We start from the raw sequence: 26,582 nt of genomic DNA, 5'->3' as shown, positions 1-26,582 counted from the left end.
ATTCTTGCTGATTATGCTAATAAATGAGAGCCCCTGATCGTTCATTACGACAGTTTACTTAACAATGGGATGTTCAGAAGTGAATAATTCAAACCAGACCTCATCGGTTAATTATATTACTTTGAAATCACGTTTTCTATGGAATTGGTGGTTTACACAGTTAATGCTGTTTATCCGTATTTTTTTTAATGAATAATTATGATCCATATGATAAATACGATCCTGGTGGTCCCGATTTTTTTGTTATATAGATTTTTTGCCTCAATTGAAATATAAGAACACGGGCAGCTTTTAAACAAATGATTTTCAAAATACAACACGCTATTTATACCAGTTGTTTGCCGTCGCATGGCTGTCGAGAGAGTGTAGAAAGAGTATTAAAAGGCTTAGTTTTTCATGGAAAACCAATAGGCATGATCAGAGCATACGAAAGCACTCCGATCCGACAGCAAACGATGTGTCGTCGCCTGTTATACAATATTCCAGCAATTAGTCTCTAAATAAAGTTTGTATCAAAATTGTAGCATAAAATAAATAGAACAAAGAATGTTATAAAATACAAGAATATATTTATAGCGGTGATCAAGTAAAAAGGAATATTATGTCATCATTAAAAGTTCTATTCGTTAATGTCTCACAAAACACGGGCTGTTTTCATTAGACGTTAGATATTTTTATGATATTATTCGACGTGTTTTGATAAAATTTACTAAAATCACGGTAAGATATTATTTAAGACGTCTTATTGAGTGAAATGGGTCTTGAAAAGTCCTACATTTTCAAATGATAATATTTTTTCTAATGTTTAATTAAGTTTTTGAATGTCAAACGAAAATAGATTTCATTTTGGCTCTAATTATAATGTTAAGATACGAAGATTATATTTTATATCCACAAACGTACGTTGATTTAATGAATTTGTGGTCGATCCTTCCGAAAGAGACTTTAATCTCGCTATAGGAACCAAAGTGTTTTGTACCAAAACTGTGCTCGTATTACTAAAAGCCATAAATAATACCCATTGTCCATCTCTACTTGAAAATAAAAACGTACTTTCCTAACATATCTATTGTAATAAACTTTACTTTACTTTCCATCTACATCACTGTCTCCGCTACGAGCGTGTAGCAAGCGTAGCACATCTACGATTCTACGAGACTCGTAACGTTCTGGAAATATTAGAAAACACTAATATGTTGCATTTTACGAACACGAGTCATATTGCGAAGTCGCTCCGAGACAAAATGAAGTCCACTACACGTTTGAGGAAAGTGCTAACAGGAAATTAGATGAGGAAGGATTTAACGTTAGTCCTTGAGCGAGAGAAAATATCACTCGCATAAAATGTTAAGTAAAGCGATGCGAAGAACTGAGTTTTGTTTTTCATAATACAAATACGATGTCAAAATACAACAGATCCTGCAAAATATGTATTTCATCTTATTTGTCATAATAATGTTTTGTATAAATACTAAATGCTCTCTTAGTGGTATTAATGTCTCACAAAAACATTACAACATTACATCAAAACATTCCTTAAATATTTTGATATCTTAATTTATTAGCCGTAAAAAATGTCATTGAAATTATTTTACTAAAGATATACAAAATCACCATCTACAGTATTCATCAAAAATAAAAACAGAATCTTTACATGTTTTACATCACAGCAGTTATACACATTTGTTTCCGTATCGTATTAAATGTGTATTATGTTAATAGGAAAGACAGGGAAGCCCCATCCAATGTTTAATCGATCAATCACAGCATTATTTGTAGGCAATCTTTCTCATACGTACGTTCTGACTGATGTACATTAATGGTAAAGCTTGTTATGGTGGCTTGTTAGTACAATTTATTTGCCAATAGTTCGAGATCATGACTTTTATTGTTTAATTTTTTTGGACAATTTTAAACTATGTCCTCGGACTTAAACTCGAGTTTAACATTGGTATATGCTTTAAACTTATGCCTACATTCCATAGTTCGAAAAATTATGTTTAAAGGTTTAAGATTATTTCCTTTTCTAATTGGTTGCGTCTTATGCTTTCTATTCTATTCATTCATATTGTAATCTCGGTATTGATGTTTTCCTTATCGTTTTATACATGGTTCAAAGTGGATCTTGGCGGTTTAAGTAGGACAATAAAGACATTGTTACATTACTCGTCTTGAGATAATTTTCAAGATAGTTGTGTATGTGTTTCTTTTATTCTACAATAGTTTAACACAAGTCATGAAAGTTTGTGTGACCCATAGCCAGTTGTACGGTCGAGAGTGGTTTATATCATTTAGATTGTATACAACTAATGTATAAACTACTACTCCTCAATTTTATTTCAGTTTCCTCATGTGAAACACTTACATTCTTAGAAGTATATCAGAATGGCTTAAATCAAAAAGTTGTCGCACATTGTTAACGAAGTCTTTACTTACGATTCACGTGTTTACACTATTCCGAAGAAAAATGTGAATTGAATATTCCCGCGCAAGTTTTCAGAGCGAAGGGAAAATGGATTGCTATAGTGCTTGTAAACGATTGGCCAGCAATCTCTCACGATTCGACTCTATACGCCTGAAACCCGGTACGTTATTGGCAATAAGTGCTTGATATATGTATCAGACTTTCTTAAACTACGCCTATTGTCCTCGATAGGTTAGTAAATGTATTAATATAAAACTGTGAGTATCTGTGACAGTTACGTTTTTTTAAAATATTTACATACAGTAAATCTCAAGAAACAGTCTGTCAGTAAGCCGTATTGGTCTTGAGTAAATAAATCGTTTGTTTCTACAAGTTTGTGGAAAATTCTATCGCAGCTTCAACCATCAATAGATTGTAGTTGTTAAAGTTCGCTCCATTCCGAGCGGATACCTCATGGATTTACGTTCAAAATACAATTATCTCGTTGTTAGAACTTCCTTTTTGTCGTCCCTGTTTCTGTTCGACCGCAATGCTGCCAATAGTTCATGTGTACGAATCGATATTTTCAACTGAAACAATTTGTGGCACAAGTAAATGTTGCTGCTGTTGACAACCAGACCTTTCGTATAGGGTCAAGTAGACAATACTCATTACAGACGTTTTAAAAAGCTTATTTGCATACATGCTTGTAAGTAATATGTGTTTTATTTTTGCTATAAAAGATTTCATGTATTACAATGGACACAGTTCCATAAAAATAAATTTGTTTCTAGTCAAACTCACACCATTGAAACTATAACATAACGTTCACGAGTTACTCGTGTAGAACGAAAACTGAAAAGTATAATACAATGAGGCATTCTGTCAATACATGTCAGTTGTATCAGCAGTCAGCGGTAGGTTTAAACGGCACAAGTGGACGATCTTGTTTCCGGGATAATCCTTTAATCGTCTAGTACGAGTCTCGCGGGATGAAACGAGCGGTTTTATTCTTAGGCGAAATTCACAGAAAGATACCGTGAAGGTTATAGTTCCCTTGGTTATATACACGGATTGACCTACTGACACGGTGTCATATAAAAGTGTGGACGTCTTATAGTTATAATCGTGGGTATGTGTGCTTGTGTTAATATACGGGCTATGTATGTATATTAAAGAGACGAACTTGTTGCTTTCTAACGAAGCATGGAAATAAACTTGCAAAGAGATAATAATAGAGTGACTATTTGAAAGTGTACCATCTTCGAATCGAAGACTATGAAGAGCCACCGTGACCCGGACGATTTAAATACCCCGAAGTTGTTTCCTCTCGTAAGAGCGGTCTCTTACGAGAGGAAACAACTTGTCGTGCCAACAATGCCATAGAGGTTGGAGGACTTCAATGTTTCCTTTACACACAATGTCTTGTGTCATTTCGAAAATGCGCGGTTGACTAACTTCGAACCTGATTTGATTGTGGAAGTTTTATAGAATTTGCATGTCGTGTAACATTGTTATCGCTGTGGGAACAACAGATTGGGCCTATGAAATCCTTGCTCCTTGTTATTTTCACGGCAGAGTAACCGGTTGGATTCCATTAATGTCTGCTAACGACCGGACGCACTTCGGATTGGGGTTTAAAAGGGTTGAGTGGTTTTGTACAATCGTTCTGATAAAAGGGGATGGATGTTAAGCTTTTAGCGATTTAAAGATGTCCCATCGGGTGTATTAATGCCGAAGTCAATGAATTAATCAGTATCTTATCGATGTTTTGCGCAAAGATTTCTCAGAGAGCGTTGTCTATCAGTCAGTGTTTGCTGCAACGGTAGAGCGTCGAATTTCAACCTGATTAGAAACAAAGCCTAAAGCAAAGTTTAGTTACAACGAAACAACGTATTGCGTGGTTCGCAAAAATAAAGATTTTAAATTAAATATTTTATTATTTTTCACGGCCTAAAAAGTGCGCAGGCCAATTTTCCTAGACGCAAAAGTTATTCAGTACTTACCAATAAAGTTGAAACACTGCCAGTAAAAGTCTTAGACATTTAATAAAACTAATTTTAGTCGACTCTTACATTTAAAAGTCTAGAAAAGTAATCATAAAACCCTTCACCCACCTATTTCTCACAAAACTAAACAACCCATTCCGTTGAAATTATATCAAAGCCTGAATACAAATAGGTCCCATTCGGGCTTATTCGCTTCGATTTTCCAGTTTGTTTTGATTTCGCAAACTCAACGGCCCATTTAGATCCCGCGAGAAACATTCTAAACAAAACTAAAAACTAACTTATGAATATTCGCTTCTCTAGTATTAGTGTATAAGCTTGGCGGGTGTCAATCGAGTTGGAGCATGCGCAGTGTGGCGTTTAGCGCGGGCTTGCGTGAGGTCCTCAGTAATTGGCCGCACGCCGTCCAGTTCGTACCAGTTCCCACCGGTTTTCTCTGGATCTCGTGGCGATTCGCGCGCGCGACGAAAACTGTCAACTCGAAAGTGAACTACCCTGTATATAATTGTAAAATAATGTACCGAATATAACATTAATTTAAGTGAGTGTATAATTAAACTTTGAAGTTTGTTTTAAGTTAGTTTGTAGTAAATGTCGTCTGTAGCATGTAGTTGTTTGAAACTTTGAACATAATTGTGTATACGTGTGAATCTACTGTTAATGGATTTTTAAAATACAGGTGAGTGCATATTAATATTTTATTTAATGTTTTGTGTAGATAGTGAAAAGAACACGGTAGTAATTTTATAACACATGTCAAAAAAAATGTTGTACGATTGCCTACCGTGAATTATTAGCAACTTCACGTTAACGTAATAAAAAAATCAAGCTAATTTTTCTAAGCCATTGAAAAATATTAATATTGTTAAAAGGGGTCTGTTTTATGCTTACTTATGTATCTACTAACTAACTAACTACTACTGGAATACTTACTACTACTTCTGATGATTGGAATGTAATTTAATAAAAATATGAACATCAATTAATTTTCCGACAATTCGAATCTAATGAATTAAAAAGCATCACTCGACAATTGTCAATAATTCCCAAAAATAGCTCCATAATTCCGTTATCACCTAATAATGAGTCCAATTAATTAAAAACACACTCATATTTAAGTACACACTTCATAGAAAGTACAATCGAAAACAAAATACAAATAGCCCATAAACAGAAGTAATTTCATATGGTTCTTATAAAATATTCACGTAAACTGTCTTCGTAATGACTACTTATTTCCAATCGAACCTTATTATCGTTACGACAAATCCAATTATTTGTAGTACCTTTAGTTTTTAGTGTATTACGAAGATTCGGATAATGTTATGTTTATTTTATAGGCAGGTATATTTTAGAGTGGAACTAGTAATTGTTTTTGTCATGTCCATATCAAAGTAGTCGAACTGGTTCTATAGTAAATAGAGGCCTCGAAATTATACGCTATAGATTTTATAATGAGCTTTGACTTATACTGTTTCTTGAAACCTGAACTTAAATACTTATGCTACTACGTATGTACTCACAGTACAGCGATAATATAAAAAATAACTATATGATGATAACATTAACATTTTGTAGATCATACTCTACACATCTGGCACGGATATATCTGCAACTTATTAAGTCATGGATAACCACTTACGAATAAGTACGGGTTAGCTTATCATGCAAATTTTTCAGTTATTGCAATACAATTACCGTGACTTTATCTATCGCATAGGTTATCCGACACTTATTCATACATATATCGTGAAAATGAGCTTTAATATTGAAGCCTAGAAATCGAATACTTTAAACGGCTGTGTCGATAAACTAACAGTTATATTCCGACGAACTTCACGTGTAGTAAAATGTAAGGTTTAGAGCCGAAAGGTGCGCAACAGGGACTAGTTTTTCCTTTCACATTTCTACTTACAAATACATTATTTTCTTTAGTTGGCTCCTTGCGTTAGTAGCTCCTTTTGAAACTTTTTTCTCAAAGTTTTATTCTTAAATGTGAGATAAAATAATTAACTACATTAGGTTATTAATATTTGAAACTTATATTTATCTATATCTTTATATTTTTTAATATAAGGTAGCAATATTGAGTTTTTGGCATGTAGAACATACTCTCTGAATTTAAGCTCTGGAGAGACTATTCCGTCGCGTACCTTTTGAAAAATACGTTACACTAGATGGAAATAGGCTATACGTCACCATTTCAGAACTGGGGTTAAAAAATCTCTCTTTAGTTTATAGGGTCCTGAAACTTCTGACCTAGCAAAATGGGAAAACCAACATTTGTAAACTGCTTCAAAAGTAAGTAAAACCTCGAAAAAATGTAATCAAACAGTTCACTTGCACGTGGCGTATGCTAGGGAAGGTTACAAATTATGATAAATCAAGCTATCGAAAATCAAACATGACCCGGAAGATACACAACTATTTTATTATCTATTTACCAGTAAAACAATCATCAGTCTAAACATACCCATTAAAAAGTAATTTCTTTGAATCATTTATTTGATGAAGCATTGTTCAGTTAATCTATACAGTATCATGTCAATCCAAGTTAAATACACTGCCTTTGATTTCGACAAAGTTCACTAAAGACCGTTCTAATTTCACAGTATAATAAAGCATGGCGTTCGCGAATTTTATTGAAATTCAATATTAATCAGAATTCGAATGGGAACGGCTTTGAGCCTAATAAAGCAGAATAACGGCAGATTTGTACAAACTTGATTCGATTAATGGTCTACCATTGAAACTGCTAAGCTATTGAGTAATTAGATTGATTACTGGGAACTTAATAAACGGTTTCTCTTGAGAACCTTTTTAGTATTGTAGGATCATTTTCTTTTTGTTAGGGTAAAGACTTAAAGAGAGAACATTTTAGGCAATGTAGGTTTTACTAGTATCATTATCACGTAGTACGTTTGTAATCTGAAGATAAAAATGGACTGAAATGAATGAATGAGTTTATTTAAATTACACTCTATATAGTAATAGTTGATGACTGTACAATTTTGCTGCAAAATAATGTTGTTATTAATGCAACACATAATATATATTTAAAATCACGCTCTCTTCCCACAAGAATAGGCAGAGAGCAGAGAACTCCTCTTGGTACGATCCTAACAAACTTCCTTTGGTTAATTCACACCCAAACATCTTGACTAGCAGGACCGCTGGTTAGGAGTACCTGACCTTTTTGCAAGATATCGCCTATATAAGAAGTGTGTCTTCCTAGGGCGTCCCCTCCCGGCGTTAATATTAATTCAATAATTAGTAATATTTTTATTATAACGTTTTAGAAAAAAAAAATGTACGCGTAAGTATATTAAGCCTCTGCGCAAATCTTCAAGAGATAATACTGTAATGGCGGTGATAATATCTCGTTACAAAATAGTCTACAATAAAATAGACCAATATACAACATTAACGATGACTGATCATATCAAACACTTGTTCTCATTCTTCATAAACATTCATTATGACAATCATTTATCACGTTAATGTACAGTCGTTGACACGATATGAATAAACAGAGTGCATTTACTAAGATAACTCATATGAGACTATTATATTCATGATATTATTTGTATCACTCGTATTAATATGTATCGTGTTTCAAACTCGTCTTACAAATGAACATATAAAAACAACTTGTATGTTACGATCATGGCGCAATGGTTAAGGCTACGCTGATAAGACTGCCAAGAGGTTGTAGTCTCAGTTCACACTTACAACAAAACTATTTGTTTCGAAGAAGCATGTTTATTCGGGGGTTGTTGTATATTGCATCGCATACTGAGTTACTTTTTGTGATCGGATAATTCCCCGTACCTACTTACGCCTTATTGCAAAAAAAAAGGTTTGTAGGTACTGCTAAAAGCTACAAATTCTAACTCAACATCGATAAGTCAACTTCAAAAGTTAGTAGCTAATAAAATTATACGTCAAAGTACAATAGAAGGCGTTATTCAAAGCGTTTCATTCAACGGAACTGTAGTTCAAGCCGTAGGTAAAAGTTATTTTTATAAAACACTAGAATTTCTGAACTTTTATTCCCGGCATTTTTTGCGCTTTTGTGAGTCTAAAACTACGAGTATTTTACTCATGTTTGCAATATTCAGAGGTTTCAGTTTAGTTTAGTTCTAGTGTATTGTAACAGTTAACTAAGCTACAGTTGAACTAACAAATGGGTATAGTTTGAAACAATAAGCATCGAACGTGTATTGCAAATTGCTTTATTGAAACAAAAGGCAAAGGAATTTATTATTGCTAGTTAATGTTTTTGTCAACCTCTAACATATTATTCGGTTGATTTCTCTAAGGTGGTCCCGTGGAGAAATCAACCGAATAATAGAATGGTGGTAACTTTTATGACATTAGTAAAACAATTGTAGAGAGCTATTTCATTTGTGTTTATTTCGAAATTTCAATTATAGTAATGTTTTATAATTTAGATGGAAACATTTTTGTGTTATGAATCCTTGTGGATTGACCCTTTATCATGTCAATGGGACCATAGTTATGCTTCAAACCAGCGCAATCTTGACTATAAGATCCGGTAGCAAAATTTTTATGAGTGTATTGAAACTGAAATGGATATGTGACATCTGTTATTTTGAAGAAATTACAGTAAGGCAAACAAATGGTTTTCCTATAGTAACTAAAAATAATGGCATCTGGCCTTAAGTCGGATTTACTAATTATTGAGCTACAATACGTCCATGTTTTGTCTCTACTACATACTATGCATGCTTCCTAGCATTTTCATCAAGGGAAAATTCGGAGCAGCCATTTGGCTTGCGATTCAGCGCACATGAAATACGGTTGGACGGTCCGCACCAACACGCGTGAAACGCCTTCCGGCATCATCAGTATTATTGTCCGAAATATCAGAGCACGTGTGGTTGGACTGATTAAAAGTACCTTTGCCATGGTATGTTTGAAGTACAAATCCATAAAATAACTGCGAACCAACTTTTATATTGTCTACTGAATACGCCGTCCTAATTTTATCGTCTAAAGTATAGATATACTCGAATTAAAGATAGTTCATATTTCAGTGTATATGGGAATACATCTAATGAACTTACCAAAATTCTATAGACAAAAAAAATTGTGCAGCTACAGTATTTGCAAAAAAAAATCTGTTTGTTTATATACCATGTGGCTTTTCGAAGGGATTTATCCTATTGCTAAAAAGTAGTAGGTTGTAAAGGTCTATTGCTATAGAATGGACATCGGTTTTGCAATTCTTTTTGCTTTTTATTTACTTTCGCACGTGTTATTGAAAGCTCTCTCAACAAGACTTATCGTCTTGATAAAGTATACAACGTGTATTTTGACGATTTTCATTGTTGTATTTTTGTTAAAGTATATATAGTGTTTATTATATTGTTTTTGGGTTGATAATAATAAAATCTAATTATAATTTGTATTTTTTAAACTTTCAAAATACAAGTTAATATCATGTTCGAATCAACCGGCTGCGATGTTTCATATTACTATACAAAAATTGACCATAACGTATACTTTTTTATTTAAACATTACATAGAGGTACTTTTATTCGGTAGTATTTATCGTTTCCAATATCATCCGACGGCAAACCTACACTTATATCAACCAATACTATAATCGCGTGACACAACACACGCTATGGGCATCACTTTACATAGCTAAACACTTGCAATTTTATACTGTCATGCAACGAAAGTATGATGACATTATCGTACAATCTTCTACTTAGGTCGTAAAGGTCGGAATGGGTGGCGTAGGCTTTATACTCGGAAGTTACAAGTACTAGTTGAAAGGCTGACTAGTAAAAGGCATTATGGAGAGTAACGATGTTACGCTACTTTTTGTTCGCAATTTATTGAATGGTATAGTGTTTTTGTTGATTGAAAAAGGTTGTTCGTGGTAAAGGCAAAAATACAACTTTGGTATTGAAATCATGCTAGCTTACTGATGAATAGTGTGACTCAAAATGTACTATACAATATACTTATTAAAAGTTAAACCTGAGCAGGAATGGCTTGTTAACATTCGGTATTTAACACGAAGATTCGTTATATAAATTTAGCAAATAATATATAATCAAAACACGCAACATCTAAATTCTAAAAAATATTCGCACTATAACACATTTATCACAACATTATCACGGTCATAAAATAAAAAAAGGATTTATATCAAAATCACCACTCCATTTATATTCATTTTAAAATTTCACAGTTAATTTTAAAAGCTGCATATAAAACTTCATTCTAATGGATATTAAACGTGAATTCGGCCAACAGTTCGGCCAAAAGCACGGAACTTGGTTTAAAACCGTATACGCTTTTAGCTATTTTACTCACGCACGAAACATAGAAAGCTTTACCGTGTATCGTATTCAAAACGCATGTTGTGCAATCTGCTGCAAATACATTAGATTTAAATACATGTTTGAATAAAAACTGCCTTTAATGTTTGCTATAGAAATGTATATTGAAATGAAAATGTGGGATACTGCTCATTTAACCGCGCTAAAATACATAAATGTAGTTAAATGTGTATGTTTTGTGTGGTCAGTTTAATGTATCATAAGCATATAAGTAGAGGATTTAGTAAATATTTATAATGGCTCATTAAAGCCACTAGTTAAATAATTGTTTATCAGTTTCCTGTTAATTAGTTTAAAATGATTGGAATGTTTCGAAGTTTAATAGTATCTCGACGTATGTATGTAGTTTGTATCGTCGATTTTTATCTATATGCTTTACTATAAATAACTTTTAACAACTAAACTAAACTAGAAATAATTTAAAAAAAAAAAATATTTACAATTATACAATATATTTACAATATAAAATATGGATACAAAAGGAGTGCGTCACGCGTCGTAGAATTTCTCCTCACCATCGTCGACTGGTAACGTACCCAAAATGCTGGCAGCATTGCCACGTTGGATGGCTTATATATGCTTTTAGTCGAAAATTGTATTTGCATTGTTTCAACAGTTCCCTTTATTAACAAAAATACACTATACCTACCAAGCGTAAATATAATATTAAATAACACAGAAATAATATTTTCACGCTACAGGAGTGTAACATACATTTTTCTTTCTACAGTCTGCTAATAACTTGTGAAAAATATAACGCCTCTTTGTTTGTACATTAACGTTTAGGCTTTGTTCGAACCTAAAATAAGGGTAAGTTTAAGCTCCGAACAATACTAGGGTCCAGTCTTTACAGGCGTAAGTTTGTAAAAAATAAAAACACATGTTAGCATATTTTTATGATTTATTTCAGTTTTTTCAGTAATAAAAAAAATAACTAATGACGGCTTGCGATATGATAGTGTCGAATTTTCATCGATCAAATGTCAAATGTTCAAGTTTATTTGAAGTATGTTAAAAACATTGTCCAACCTTTCACACCAAGTAGGTTTGTTTGTTATGAGTATCGAGTTCCACAAAGATTTTTTGCGCAGGTTTTATCTTCGAACTTTATTTGATTGGTCTTTATGTTTTTTGACGTTAAAAGGAGAAAGAATAAAAATAATGTTTTTTCCTCATTTGCTTAAAGAAATTATGTCCGTTTTCTAAATCACTTAATATAATTTTGAATATCAAAGTTTGTTTTTTACCGTCATTTCCACGTTTTAACTTACGTCTATGAGAAAATATTGTAAATGTATAAATTTTTATGTTTTTACATAAAACGTCTTTAAATAATACAAGTATTATGTAAAATCGCTAAATTACAGATGCCTGAGCTGTGTATTTCATTCTGTTCGCGTATCGTTTTTCAATTGTAACAGTGCTACTGACTATAACTCCTACCGTAACGTGGTTCTGTACAATCCGTACGATAGATTAACATTTAAAAGGTACTTCAAAATAATTCATACAAATTAATCAGATTTTTGTACAAAATAATTCGATAGCTAGCCGGTCGTCAGTAGCTGATAGTGGTAGAGAATTGCAGTACAGAAGCTAAATAAAATACGTTTCCAATATCAAAACTAATAGCACATTACACAAAGCCAAGTCCAAATAATTCCAGAACACACCATATTTCAACAAATGATTTTAATCCTTGACCACAACGGCAACGTCGCGTCGCTATATTATCATTGATGCGCATTTAATTACCTACTACATTACCATTTTTTCAATAACCTAATGCAATGCGCTGTTGCCATTCCTCTTCTTCTTATTTCATTAAGCGAGGAATGCAAACTAATATTCTTTCATAATATTATTGCGGTGTGTTTTTAATTTAAACCCAAGTTTTAGGAATGGTGGATTTTAATTCAGACATTTCCAATATTATTGATAGTCCCGTTTTTGAATAAATACACCGAAATATAAAACCGGGAAATCTATTATTGCCAGTTACACTACAAAATTTTCGCAATTTTCTTTAATTATTACGCTTGGAATAACATTTATTTCAACATTTCCTTAACAACACATTCATTTCTAAAGTAGATTAGATCATGTTACGCGACTGATTTCTTATAATCAATGTTGTTAAAATTTTGACTTGTTTAACAAACTGTATGTACCATCTTCAAAACTGCCCTTACTCTTGATATTTCCAAACATACTCCTAGAAAAAAAAACATTTCAAAAGTAATTTCTAAGCAAAAAATAAAACCCTCCTAAAGGCCTTCCTTATACAAGCGATAGAAAAACAGTTTACGTCAACAAGTTGTATATACAGCGTGTAGTTGTCACGCACTACAGGATATGAGCGTCCCTGTATTGTGTCACGCTGTCCCGCTTTCCGGCCTGTGGCTCAGGCGACGTGTTTCCGACGAACTCTTATATTGTGACCTATCTGGATGTTTATCGTTCTGATATGTAACATACGGTGGGATTTATGTGTATAAAAAAACATTTAAAGAAGAATTTTTAAATTTATTTTATAAATAAGCTAGTCTCAACAAAAATACTAACAATGTGTGGGTTATATTCATACAATACACGGTAGATGAATGCCAGCTTGCATAGTTATTGCCTTTCTTCTTTCTTTTTCTTCTTTTAAAAAGACAACTCCAGCACTAAGAATTGCTCTTGTGTCGCGGGGACTTTTGCAAACATACAAACTACGGACACAAAGCACAATCAGACCCGAAACAATTATTTGTGGATCGCACAAATAATTGCTCCGTGTGGGAATCGAACCCACGACCTCCCGACACAGTGGTATCGGCGTGGTGACCTAAACCACTGCGCCACGGAGGCAGCCTTTAATAGTCTTGTAGCGTTTATAATCGAAAATAAATATGTCAAAAAAATTACATAGAGGAGAACAATTATAAATGGTAACTCCCTTTTAGCATTCAGAAAACTGATTATTGATTAGATTTTTTGAGCTCTTATTTCCAACAGCCCTCCATAATGGAATGAGAATAAAGTGCAAATGGTGAGATGGAATTGGCAAATAATCAAAAAAGTTGTACGCTGCAGGCGCTATACTTGAAAGCTTAAAACGACTAAAAGATGATATTTGCTGCAATTAGATTATGCACTTAAAATTGAATGTCACGAACGAACAAAGAACTTTCAAAAGATGTTAAACAGCATTTTTACATTCTGTAACTTAATATGTAAGTACAATGTACATTGTTTCTTTCAAAACATACGATTCTAACAGAATAAATCGTATTTAATTTCTACATTGCACCGTAGTTCATTGAATAATTAACGACTTACCAAATAAATACAGAATCAAAATTAAATAATTCTAAGATTTACATATTCAAATTATTATAATAGTCAAATACGACTAATTAGCTGGCTAATTAATAATTTATCCAATCATAATTAGTCTAGCCAACGGGAAATACGTTTTTGAATTGGTTAAATTCAAATGAATAAATAAGTAATTCTCTTTGAACTCATTTTCAACGTGTACACTTATAATAGCCGTAGATTTGGTTGGTATTTCATAGAAAGGTTAACTTTGTTTTTGAGGGCTAAAGTAATAGATTTTTTTATTATATTTGTTATTAGAAGAATGACGAGTTTGTATAAATTAGTCTATTAGAGGCGCATTATATTTTTGAAACAATTTAAACCTATTGCCGGTACCTAGTGTGACTTTTCTACCAATTTGACTATCTATCAATAGTCGGCTAGCCATTGACTAATTTTGCATGAAACCCTGATCAGCATTTATTAACAATAGAGTGCATTTTAGATGTCAAACTTTAGTCATATAGTAGTGACTATAAAAAATCGCGCTGATATTGTTTTACGGCTATTATCGATGTTCTGTCAAACACATGTTTTTAGAATTGTTATCCATGCATGGAGCATCGTGAAGTAACGGAAAATGATATCTAATGCTTGTCTTTAGTAAGTACATACATAAGTAAAACCTATTGGCTATTTACTGATAAAATCTCATTATGTATGATAATGGGAAATATCATCAACTATGTATCCAAAAACCAGTAGCGGCATACTCTACCAATCGTATAAAAAGAAAATGTAATGTGCTGTCATAAACTCTACTGCTAGAACCATCAAAACTATGTAGGTAGTAATATTTTTAGTACAGTATGAGAATTATTCAGAACATGTCACGCCATTTACACTATATTACGTACTAAATCACAGTGACTGTAATTACATGGTTTGTTATATCATTATTTTAATGAAGTCATATGCGTCCTGTTTGGATTTTAAGTAGTGGCGAGGAAAACGCCCAAAAATCAATGTATAGTAGTAGTCATTACGAAATTAAAGACATTTTTTTGTAAAAATGGTCTGAGATTAACGCTTGAATAAAAACCGATTTGTAGAATCATTTTACCATTAGAATGTTACTTTATTCCCTTATCCTTTTATTCCGAATTTTTACGCAACTTGAAGCTTAGTTTATGATTTTTCCAAAGTCTGACTCTATTTTGATAGTAATAAAATGTTGTCATTATTTATATAGGCTGTAAAATAAATAAGATTAGAGTAACGAAAAATAACAAACAAAATACTATTTTTTTTTAAATGTGAAAAGCTCCACGTGAATTAAATTAAAAACTTACTCAATTCGTTTTAAATCATAGTGAAATAAAAGTTTTACACTTAATACTTTCCAAGGTTTTATTTACCATATTGAAACGACCAACACAATAGCCAATCTATTTAAAAATTATAGTATCAAATGTCAATTTAAAACAGTGATTTAACCTATTACTTATGTATGCCAACTAATCGCTTTTGAAATCTGTGACATAAACCGTTATAAATTGTTGTTTTAATGGATTCCGCTCATGCGAACACACCTTTAATAAGTTAGTGAGGCATAAATAAAACATTTTATATTAAATTTTAATCTGATTGAAGGGATACATTGATCTTTTTATATTCGACATTGGATAGTTTGACGGTTGTTATAATTTCTCTTAAAAATAATTAAGCGTTAAGCTTTTGGTTTCCTTTCATTAATGAAGAGAGAAGCAATAAAATCAAATTCCATAGTAGCGAGTCTATATCACTACTATTTAAAGACGTTTATTATTGACAAGCAGTTCAAAGAAAATTTATTTGTAGAGATTACAGGAAAGAATAGCACGGTACGCTTTATTCAAATCATGTTTCTTCGAAATCGTTGAAAGTTTACTTCAACTTAATTACAGAACGTTGCCCTCTTGGCCCCGCGCATTCAAATCCCCTAACAAAAAGCACACCGCCAAATTTTCCGGCGCATAAAAAACCTCATATTCATTTTGGTAAAATTAATTCACGGGACATTATCACATGAATAACCCACTGATTTGCCAGTTTCCGGTACTTTTAGACACAGTAATATATTATTATTTCCCCTTTTGCCCTTGAAAGCGTCTGTCGTGGTGCCCCGCCCTACGTTTGGTAGGCTTTCGTGCGTGCTCATACAAAATGTACAAAATATAGGTAGTCGTGAACTTTTGACACGCGAACTGACCGCGGCGACTGTGCCATTGTTGAAGATTAAGTAGGTGGCACTTTACGGCGACCTAACTCGGATTTTTCATGAGATTTTTTATTTTATTTATGAGGGGTTATCATTCGTGACGTGTTTTATTTTGTTTTAAATTCAAAGGGGTTCTGAGCGGGGCGTTTATTTAGGTTAGGTTGCACGATACAATATAACATGAAATGGTTTCGTTTTCGCAGTTTTAAAAATTATTGTACAATATAATAATAGGTATGGTACGGTAATAGTTTTTAATTTGCTGGTACAGCGAACGAAAATTGATCATGCATTCTTCGGATTTTTTTTTGCCAGGACTCGACTCGGAAAAACAGTCATTTATTTAGTACTTATTTTACCTTTGTTATTAATTTAATATTGTTTTCATTATCAGTATGGCTACGTTTTGTAAAAGGATGTTGTAAGCTATTCCTAATCGAGACCCGACATTGAGATAATACATTGTGCGAACAGAACAATAATGATGTCAATCATTTCTTTTTCAAAGGGTGATAATAAATTCTGATGAAGGTTTGACAACTCGTTTCACAGTTTTCATACGAATATGCCGAAATTGAATGAAAATAATGTATTATATGAAAATATGTACTTGTATAAGTACGTACTATGTCCATTCTTTTTTTTCCGTAACTTTAGTATTTACATTTACAAACAGGCTAAAACTAAATGTCAAAATATTGTATCAGAAAAAAATTGCAGTCCCCAAAAATCTTAAAGAATTGAAACTATATCTTGAACTTAGTATTTCTACCGGCAATGATTATTAGTAAACATTTTGCTTTTACAATCTCTACCGATTTAAAAAAAAGGTAAAACAATCATCTGTTATAAAAAAAGTGCTTAAAAGATTAAACTCTTATGATCAAATAAAAGGTCATAGACCAGACTCTGTAATTGAGTTTACGTATTTTTAGATACAAATCTCAGCGTTTGGTCCAGGTTAAGTAAATAAATTACGCTAGACCGGCTTCCTTTGGTAGATATCTAATTAGAGGATAGAATTAGAAACAACGAAATTTTAGACGGTCTGATGCTGACTGTATTATTTAACGGGCTTAAAATTAGATTAAGATTAGACGCATTAGCTTTTTGGTACAGAGAAGATTACCCGATTGGAAAATTACTAATGATAACCAATGAAAATGTGAAAGAAAACATCGTGATCGTGAAACCTTGCATGCATACAATTTTTTTACATATCTTGAGAGCATGCAAAGCCCCCAACCGCCATTTGGCCAGCCTAGGAGACTAAAGGCTTAATCCTTCCTTTGATCGTGAGGAGTCTTTTGCCCAGCAGTGGGGCAGTACTGGATAAAAAAAAATGATAAGCAGTGAGTAACTTATGCCCGGTTCTTGGTGCTAATTTATCTATTCAAACTGTCATTTTAATATGAGCTTAAACTCTGTTGAATAGATAAACTACTGCAAAATCTAACTCAGGAACCGGGGTTTACATATATGTATAAAACAATAAATTCGTCTCACACTTTGCTCGCGTGATAAAGGGGCAAGTATACAGTCATACAAACTTACTACATCATATAGTCATATACAACTTATATACATCTAACATAAATATTGAGTATTAATAGATACCTACTTTCAGTTGAATTGCTAACGCAAGATGCAAAACTAAATTGCATTTCACGGTAAGCAAATACCTAGTTACAGTAGTTACATCTGTAAAATGTAAATTACTCGGATTATTGCATTCAATGTTGCACTGCTAATATACGAGGCATAATGTTCTTGGTGTGAATAAATAAACCCCAGTTTTAGTGTACTACCTCCTTACTGGCAGTAAAATGTTTATTTATGTTTTAGCTTTATATCCTTATCTCCCCGGCTTTATGAAGTAAAACCTATTTTTATGAAGTTACTTATTTAAGTTCATAACTTCGTCTTTTGTTGTTTGTTAAGTTTCTTTTTTCAAGATAAGTTCTTTGGTAAGAACTAATCTTGAGCTAAAAGGGGTGTTCTTAATACTTTTATAGTTCCTACTTCCGCCTAATATTAAAAAGGCAAAAATGTACTTTACCTGCTAGATTGACGGTTATTATACCTATGATGTATCAATTTTCATGAAATATAGCTTGGTGGTATCCGAAATCTAGGATCCAAAAAAATCATAACACAATTATCAATTGTACGGGACATCGTTGATCCCATTCCTGTAAAAGCTGACATTAAGAAATTCAGATCTATTCGCACGTTATGTCTACGATTTGTGAAGTCTAGTCTACTTTAACATTTATAATATCACACCTGTTATACCTGAAAGAGTTGTATGAAATATAATCACATTTCGCCATTTACAACATGTCCTTAGTCCTATAGTTTAAACATGCATTGTTTGCATTATCACAGCTAATTGTCTTAAAATAGATTCGCATTGTTATGTTAACTTGATTCTATGTAAAAAGAAAACTACAAAACTGATTACTTTATACGTTCAAGCTATTTTTATTAGCTTGCTATTGGAGCGCTTCTTTGAGCACCGGCTTTAGTGAAATGCATTGTAAATTAGAACTTGCTTTTGTGAAATAGTGGTCTTATTTTATCCGATTATAGGAATATAAAATAGTTCATCTTTGATTTTAATGTTTTCTAAAAGTGTTTAGGGCATATTTCTTTAAGAAGGGCATTAGAATCCTTTAACAGATTTTAGTACTTTCATTAATTCTTTCAATAAATGACAAAGAAATATATTTTACAATTGAATCAGTCTTTAAATTTGCGTGTCGTTGGTGTTAACAATATTTTCAGTGCTTCTTTTATTTTAAATGAAATGTTGACTATTGAACATTAAAAAAAAATTGGACATCGGACCCGGATGTATTTTATCATAACAGAATTTTTACTACCTACCTTATTACCTTCATATAATTTAACTAGCCAGCTGTAATAAAATTAGCCGAGAATAATGATTTTTATTGAGCTTATGTTACCATGATATTCAATATGAATCCAATTATTACGCTTCGTTAGTAAAACGCGAGTGAATTTTGGGGGAAAAATTTATACCGTATTCATTAATAACATTCTGTTCGTATTTTTAGGTTCGCTTTATATTCAATATTGGCAACATTGATGATGGTAATACTAATTTGACACGACCTTTAATATTCTTCTGTATCTTTTATATTTTAAAAGAAAATGCTATCGGTGTTTGAAGGACTATGTTATTTTGATACACGCACGTTACACTGTAATATAATGCTACTAGCTGACCCGCGCAACTTCGCTTGCGTCACATAATAGAGAATGGGTCATAATTTTCCCCGTTTTTGTAACAATTTTCGTTGCTAATCCGCTCCTATTGACCGAAGCGTGATGTTATATAGCTTATAGCCTGCCTCGGTAAATGGTCTATTCAACACAAAAATATTTTTACAAATCGAGCCAGTAATTCCTGAGATTAGCGCGTTCAAACAAACTCAGCTTTATAATATATGTATAGATTAGAGAGCCTCGTAGCTAAGTAACAACCGCGCGCATCCATCTCTAAGGTTAAGCTACGCTTGCTGAGGTTGTTCCGTGGATGGGTGACCATATACTATGATATAATACTCATAACTACTTAAAATAATATATAATTAAACTTACACGAAATTCTACCAAATACCACTAAATGGGTATAATATTAATATGAAATACAAAATAATGTAATTAAAACTACTTAAAAGAATATACAAACAAATTTATTATAACTAACACGAAATATTTAGTGGAAACTATTTCAAACTAATATCAATTCGAAAGAGTATATAACCTCAACTGATTAGAATAACGTAAGTAGCATAATAATCAAATATCGGTTAAAAATCTCCAAAGCGTAGGCTTACTTATTCGGATTTAATATTGCCAGTAGCGCCATCTAGTGAAAGCGCCAGTGCAACTGTAAAAAGCGGTGAAGCGGTTTCTTCCGATTGTCGCTGTTTCCCGTGGGAATGAGATATTTTCCCGGGGTAAAAAGTAGCCTATGTCCTTTCTCGGGTATCAAAATATCTCCATACCAAATTTCATGCAAATTGGTTCAGTAGTTTAGGCGTGATTGAGTAGCAGACAGACAGACAGACAGACAGACAGACAGACAGACAGACAGACAGAGTTACTTTCGCATTTATAATATTAGTATGGAAGTATGGATTTAGCGTCATCGCAGACATATACCGCGTTTTAGACTAAACTGATTGATAGTCATAAGATTTAAAAAAGCAGAACTAACTGTTTCTTGCTTTTTAAAATGTCAACTCACATCTACCTTACCGGACCGTACCGTCTTTGTATCGACTTTTTAATAAACAATTCAATTTCTTCCAAAATTAATCATAAAACAGTCTTAATCAAATAAAACGTGAAGTCACGTCATTAAAACAAAAGTAATGTTGTTTTACACGTGAATGTGTTTTGTAAAAAATATTGTTTTATCCTTAAAACTTCTTTTTCATGTTATATTTTTATTATTTTCCCCAAAAATGTATTTCCTGTTTCATTTTTGTTGTAATTTTCCTACTTTCGAAACAATCAAAATTGTGACAAACGTACAGACCAACAAACTTCCGCATTACCAACCCCAGTGTAAATTGTCATTAGTTTATTAATCTCTAAGCTCCGTATAATTATTTCAACGTTTTGTAAGTGTACGCCAGCACGAATTTAATTATCAAAGTGAGAATTTCAGCTTTGTATTATTTTAAGGATTCCGAATGCGCTGGTTTTGTGCTTTTTGAAGGAATTATTTTACCATATTTGTAGTTAGAGTAATAGGATTGTAGTAAACTAAATAAAATTACGAAATGAGATTGTAAAACTATGTATTTCATTATGGACGCTTTAAAAATTTACTTTCTGCATATTCATAGTTACGCTAAGTAATATGTAGAGAGTATACTTATAAACCTTAAGCATCCAACAGTATTAAAAGAGCATTTCATTACAGAACCAGGCCACTAACTATTCGACAAACAAACATTACAGAACGAAAAAATGCCTGATACCATTTTAAATACACACGAAACTCCACACCATAGTCTGGACGGACCCTTATTCTTATTCCACCGGTGCGAACATTCTGCAACACCCATAACAGCCGAAGCAAGGCGTGTAATTATTATATAACGTATTCACGCTATTAGTGGATTACTGAATTAGCCACGGCTTTCCTATCTATTACGGGGTGCATATACCGCACGTCGAAATTCTCCTGTGACGATAGGACAATTAGACAAATCGACTGGATCCTAACGTTTATTACTCGGTTCCCCCTTGACACTGGGTGGTGATGTACAGCCTGATTTATTATGCCATTAAAGAGGTACGTATTTGCTTGAAATACTGTTTACACCGCCACTGGAGGCTGTAATATCTACGACATTCTACGCACATTTGAATGCATTCAAAATAGTGAGCCGTTTGTAACTGTCGCTTATTTTGGGATGGGGTCGTGTTATGGGGCTCACTATTGTACTTCAGTGATGGCGATTTAGCTACATTCGCGAGACAAAAATATCAGTTACATTTAATTATTCAGTGAAGTTTTGTGTATTTTTACAGTCTAAATAGTTATTTCGAAATGGCTTTTCATTTTTATATAAACAGAGTACTTATTATTAACTAAGGTTCTTAAAGCATTAGCGTAATTATTTTCTAAATTGAATTGTATTTATCATTTGAATATAATATACGTTATTGTTATTTTCGTCCCAATATTCCCATTTATTTTTAGCTCACGATGTCCCATTATAGAACCGAGTCCCTCACGTTATTACACCTCTACCTGGTGTTAGTTTAGGCCAGCGTCTCCCGCGGGACTCAAGTTTGTCACACTATATTATTTGCCCGGTTTATCTATATTGACATGGAAGTATAATTCTGGTGAATAGAATATTAATAATACGTTCATACGCTTTTTATGGTCAAAGTTCACGAAAGTTTAAAGAACCTGGGGATTACTTGATTACTATAGTAAAATTTAACAAAAATAAAAATACAGTCAACATATTTGGGTAAAAACTCAATTTACAGAATACAGTTAAAACGCTGGTGTATTTAGTTTATCTCTGGTATGCGTTTACAATAATTGCAATACATGTTATCAAAAAGACGCAGTGTTAAGTTTTTAGCTTTTTTCAACGTTTGTTCTCCGTTATTCAACGTCGAGTTACAGAACAAAGAAAAATAAAATAAAGGGTGTTTATAAAACAGGAATGCGTAGCCCCACTTCGACTTGCATCCACATCCTTGTCACGAACTATTAACATAACGACGTGGCCAAGCATTATTTAAATCGCCGTACTGTAGAATTTAATGCGTTAATGTAAGCCCAACGATACATCATATAAACGTTGGCAAAACGTTATTTTTCATTCGTAAATTACATTCGCACACTCAACCGCGTAACTCGGTATAACTTGTTATTTATGTAGCGCGGAAGAAGCAACATTATTTTGTTCTAATAAACCGTTGGAAGAACACTGTTTCTTTCTTGTAAATAGACGTGTTCCTTTATTTTATGGTTGCACGTTTTGTTGATTTAAAAATGTGGGATTCACCCGACTTTCCACGTAAAGTGCTAAAGTTAATAATAAAGCATCGAAGGTAATTCAACGTAGTTTCATATCTTCTACCTCTATTAAAAGCTTGTTGATCTAACTGCCGAAGCAAGGCACGCTGAATTTTGCGAGCATACGCAAAGTAAGCTTCTGAAATTGAATATTACCTGAAAACCAAAATATCGAGTATCTACATTATCTTGATTTCGATTAGAGAAATTCAAGTGCAGTAACAAGAAACGTTTAGAGGATATAGTCCGATCACTTCATAGAGGGCCCTATAATGCACGATTTAACTAGATTTAATTAATAATACTTCTGTGTAGGTCCAAAATAACGCTCTGTATCTGACAGGGAGGTCAGCTATCTGAGGGTCATGGATGTTCTAATTTTTTTTTTTGATAACAACCAGATGTGCACCTTACATGCAAGGCTTTTTATTAAATTGTCAGACTATAGCACTCTACGTTAAATGTTTAATACTGTGATAGTCTTGATTTATTTACCGTGTCCGTTGCGTAGATAGAATAGTCACGCTATATCACGGTGTAGTGAGCAGACTCCTTTAACCTCATGTCACATTGTCAAACAACGCCTTCCCTAGAGGAATAATGTCGCTTTCAGAATGATTGGATACTGAAAAATACGTGTTTGATTACGAGTACCGTGCAAAGCTAGGAACACAATGTAAAATGATCTTATCGAATGGTTTGCTTGTGTTTAAGCAGAGTTTTTAATGTGATTGGTTTTATTTCATTCTTAAATAGTCTTACAATATTTGTTCCCTAATTTGTGAACTGTTATTCAAAATTTTATCAGTATTTTCGTACCTACCAAAGTTCTAGCCGTTTCCATGACATATTGGCCGCATTGTTTTCGTGCAAAAGCTTAAGATTAAATTTCGTTAAGAAGTAGATGACAAACTGGCATCTAAAAGACGCTATGCTTGGTTCCGAAAATACACAATATCGTTTACACGATTTTAAACCATTGTCTGCTACAACCGTTACGAATACTAGTGTTCAATAATTTGAACATTATATTCACCTGGGCTACTAAACCACACACCTAAATGAATCTACCGATGCAAATACTGGGATATTGTTGTGCGGAAATCCCCACGTTTATCTATTATATAATAATGTTTCTAGTCGGCAGGGTGCGCCACCTGTCATACTGGATGTAATCTATTGGCAAAACGTGTATTGGGTGCGGAATAGACACGGGTCAATATATCTGCTTACCGTATTAGAAGGTGCATGTGTATTGTGTTAAATATCTATCTGTGGAAATTATTTTTATTTGTGTTATCACATAGCAGTTAATGTTACTGTTAACAAAAGTAAGTTCTAGCGGTAAGAATAGTTAAAGGCTTTGTAATTCTCCAGCCGTCCAACTTAGACAAGAAAATGTACATTTTGTCGCTCTACTTTATGAGCAAAAAGGACAAACTAACAGTAAAATGATCTAGAAATATTGCTATTAATCCTAATTTGACTTGTGTATACCTACTAACAGGACAAGGTTGTATTTAATTTATTAAAAATTGCTCAGGAAAATGTAAAATACAAAATATAATTGGTTTAAGTAGCCCATCATGCAGCGAAGTGGATTTGGTTTAAATGAACCAGATTTGATACCTAGACTTTAAATTTTATGAAACAAGCGAACTAGCTTTTTTTAATTATTAAAGCAGTTCCGTTCGGTACAAAGCGCCACTCTTCTTTCGGCACTAGCCTTTAAAAAATCGTTTTAGCAATACTTTGACTACTAACTTTGCTCAACCATTTGCCAATAGCAAACGTGAGGCTCTATCGAGACACATTTTCTATAAGACGAAATTTCACAGAAAGAGGACATTTCACAGAACTTGGTGCTTGAGGAAAATCGGGCTCCAAAATTTTCTTCGGAAAGGTGCCAAAAATAGTACATTAGTAGTCAGGCTACGAGTCTATCTAGCAAAAACAATATAGGAGCTTTGTAATTGCATTTTGTCTACTTGACATTTATACTGAGCGTGGGCTGGAAGGTTCTGGATGTTATTACATGAACGAAGCGTAGTGAGCCGTGAGATGAAGTTATTGTATTTGATATAGAATGTAGCGTGCCATGTCAAAGGATCGACATGCTTTTGGGTTTTCTGTTTATGTTATGAATATCTGCTGTATGAAATATATGTATAAATACATTTTTTATTAATTAGCCATGGCGAAAACTGTAATACTCGATGTTAAAATAAAATTTTTGAAGAAATAAGTGCCAAGCTAACTTCTGCTTCTCTATAGCAAAAAAAACTTGACGTAGCCCTCAATAAACGAGTACATATGTATTCGTTGAGTTATTCATTTTCAGTTCAATTTTAAAATACGTTTCAGTTCATACATTGCATTTGGGCAACAAATACCGCACAATTTGACGAAAAATGGATAAATTTCGTTATTTCATTTTATGCCAACAAAAACATGATGACAAAAGCATTTAGTGGCGGACTCTTTAATCCCATTATTTTAAAATACCCGTGCAAACAATCGTTGAAATCAACTTGGCGTGAAATCAGCATTGTTCCGCTATTTTCCGATCCTATAGGTTTGAGTAATGAGAAGATCATCAAAAAAAAGCTTTATAGTCAAGTATTTTACCCTGGAATCTGGTGAAGGCTGAATTTCCAAGTAAAACAACAACAGTTGAACAGGGTATTAACAAGTTGCTGCTATCATTCAACGGTTTACGGCAGGTTTTAACGGAAAAACGAAAACAAATTGCACTATTTTCCTTAGTAGCCTATTGGGAGCCGAGCCCCACTGCTTCCGGCTCATATTAAAACAGTTATCGTACAATCTTAACTGCCCTATACTCGAAACTGTAGCCTCCACTGAAAATGATATACTTACTTTTAATATACACTCAAAAAGCCACCGTACCACATTAGCAGCAAGGTCCAATTTACATTATATGCCCCGCGGCCCAGAAAGACCCTATTATTTCTCATTATTAATTTGATAAGAAAAATTCTTCGTGTGTGAATGGAATTTTCAGCTTTATATTTTGAAGGGTTGGGAGTGATTTCGCGTAGCCGTATAAACTCAAGTGTTCCCTAATCGGCCGATACAGTACTGTATTTAAACGGTCGTTGTAAATACAGATAGGGTTTTCATAGGCATCCCTTTGTCGTTTGGAACAATGAAAAACAGTGTTCTCTTTTGGTTAAGCCAGCTGGTAAAAACGGACCTTAATGACAGGTTGAAGCGACCCCAATATGGGAACACTTCATTATTCGAAGGCTTTGTTTTCTGACAAAAGCCACGTGTAGATAAAAATGAGGATATTCGTCGAATGTTTTGGCGGACGTTTTGTTAAATTGATTTTATAATTGGTTTTAATCAAAGGTTAGGAGTATAGCGTCAATCAAATACCGGCTACCTGTATAATTAACCCACACAGATTAGATTTTGTACTTACACGCGCTGGCTCGGGAATAATGCATTGAATTAACAGTAATGACTAATAATATTATTTTTTTCCCTTTTAGATACTATTAGAGTATGTATTTTATAGATAGAAGGGTAAAAACCACAACACAGTTTCAATTCAAACTTTTGAGGATTTGTAGAAACAACTGTATAAAATACGAATATCACGCTTAAAAAC

The 26,582-nt window shown here is 33.1% G+C and overlaps 1 protein-coding gene across 2 annotated transcripts in view; it reads left to right on the top strand.

Moving 5' to 3' along the window:
• The first annotated feature begins 4,820 nt into the window (after positions 1-4,820).
• LOC142973969 (kin of IRRE-like protein 2) overlaps positions 4,821-26,582 on the top strand; it is a 142,073-nt gene continuing 120,311 nt past the window's right edge. For both annotated transcript variants that reach the window (XM_076116018.1, XM_076116016.1), the window contains exon 1: positions 4,821-5,092. The gene's annotated coding sequence lies outside the window, so the exon portion shown is untranslated. The remainder of the gene's footprint in view (positions 5,093-26,582) is intronic.

Source organism: Anticarsia gemmatalis, chromosome 7 (genome assembly GCF_050436995.1).
Source record: "Anticarsia gemmatalis isolate Benzon Research Colony breed Stoneville strain chromosome 7, ilAntGemm2 primary, whole genome shotgun sequence".
In the NCBI taxonomy this organism is placed as follows: Eukaryota; Metazoa; Arthropoda; class Insecta; order Lepidoptera; family Erebidae; genus Anticarsia; species Anticarsia gemmatalis.
Note: the sequence above shows the minus strand (reverse complement) of the source record. Positions and strands in the feature narration are given on the sequence as shown.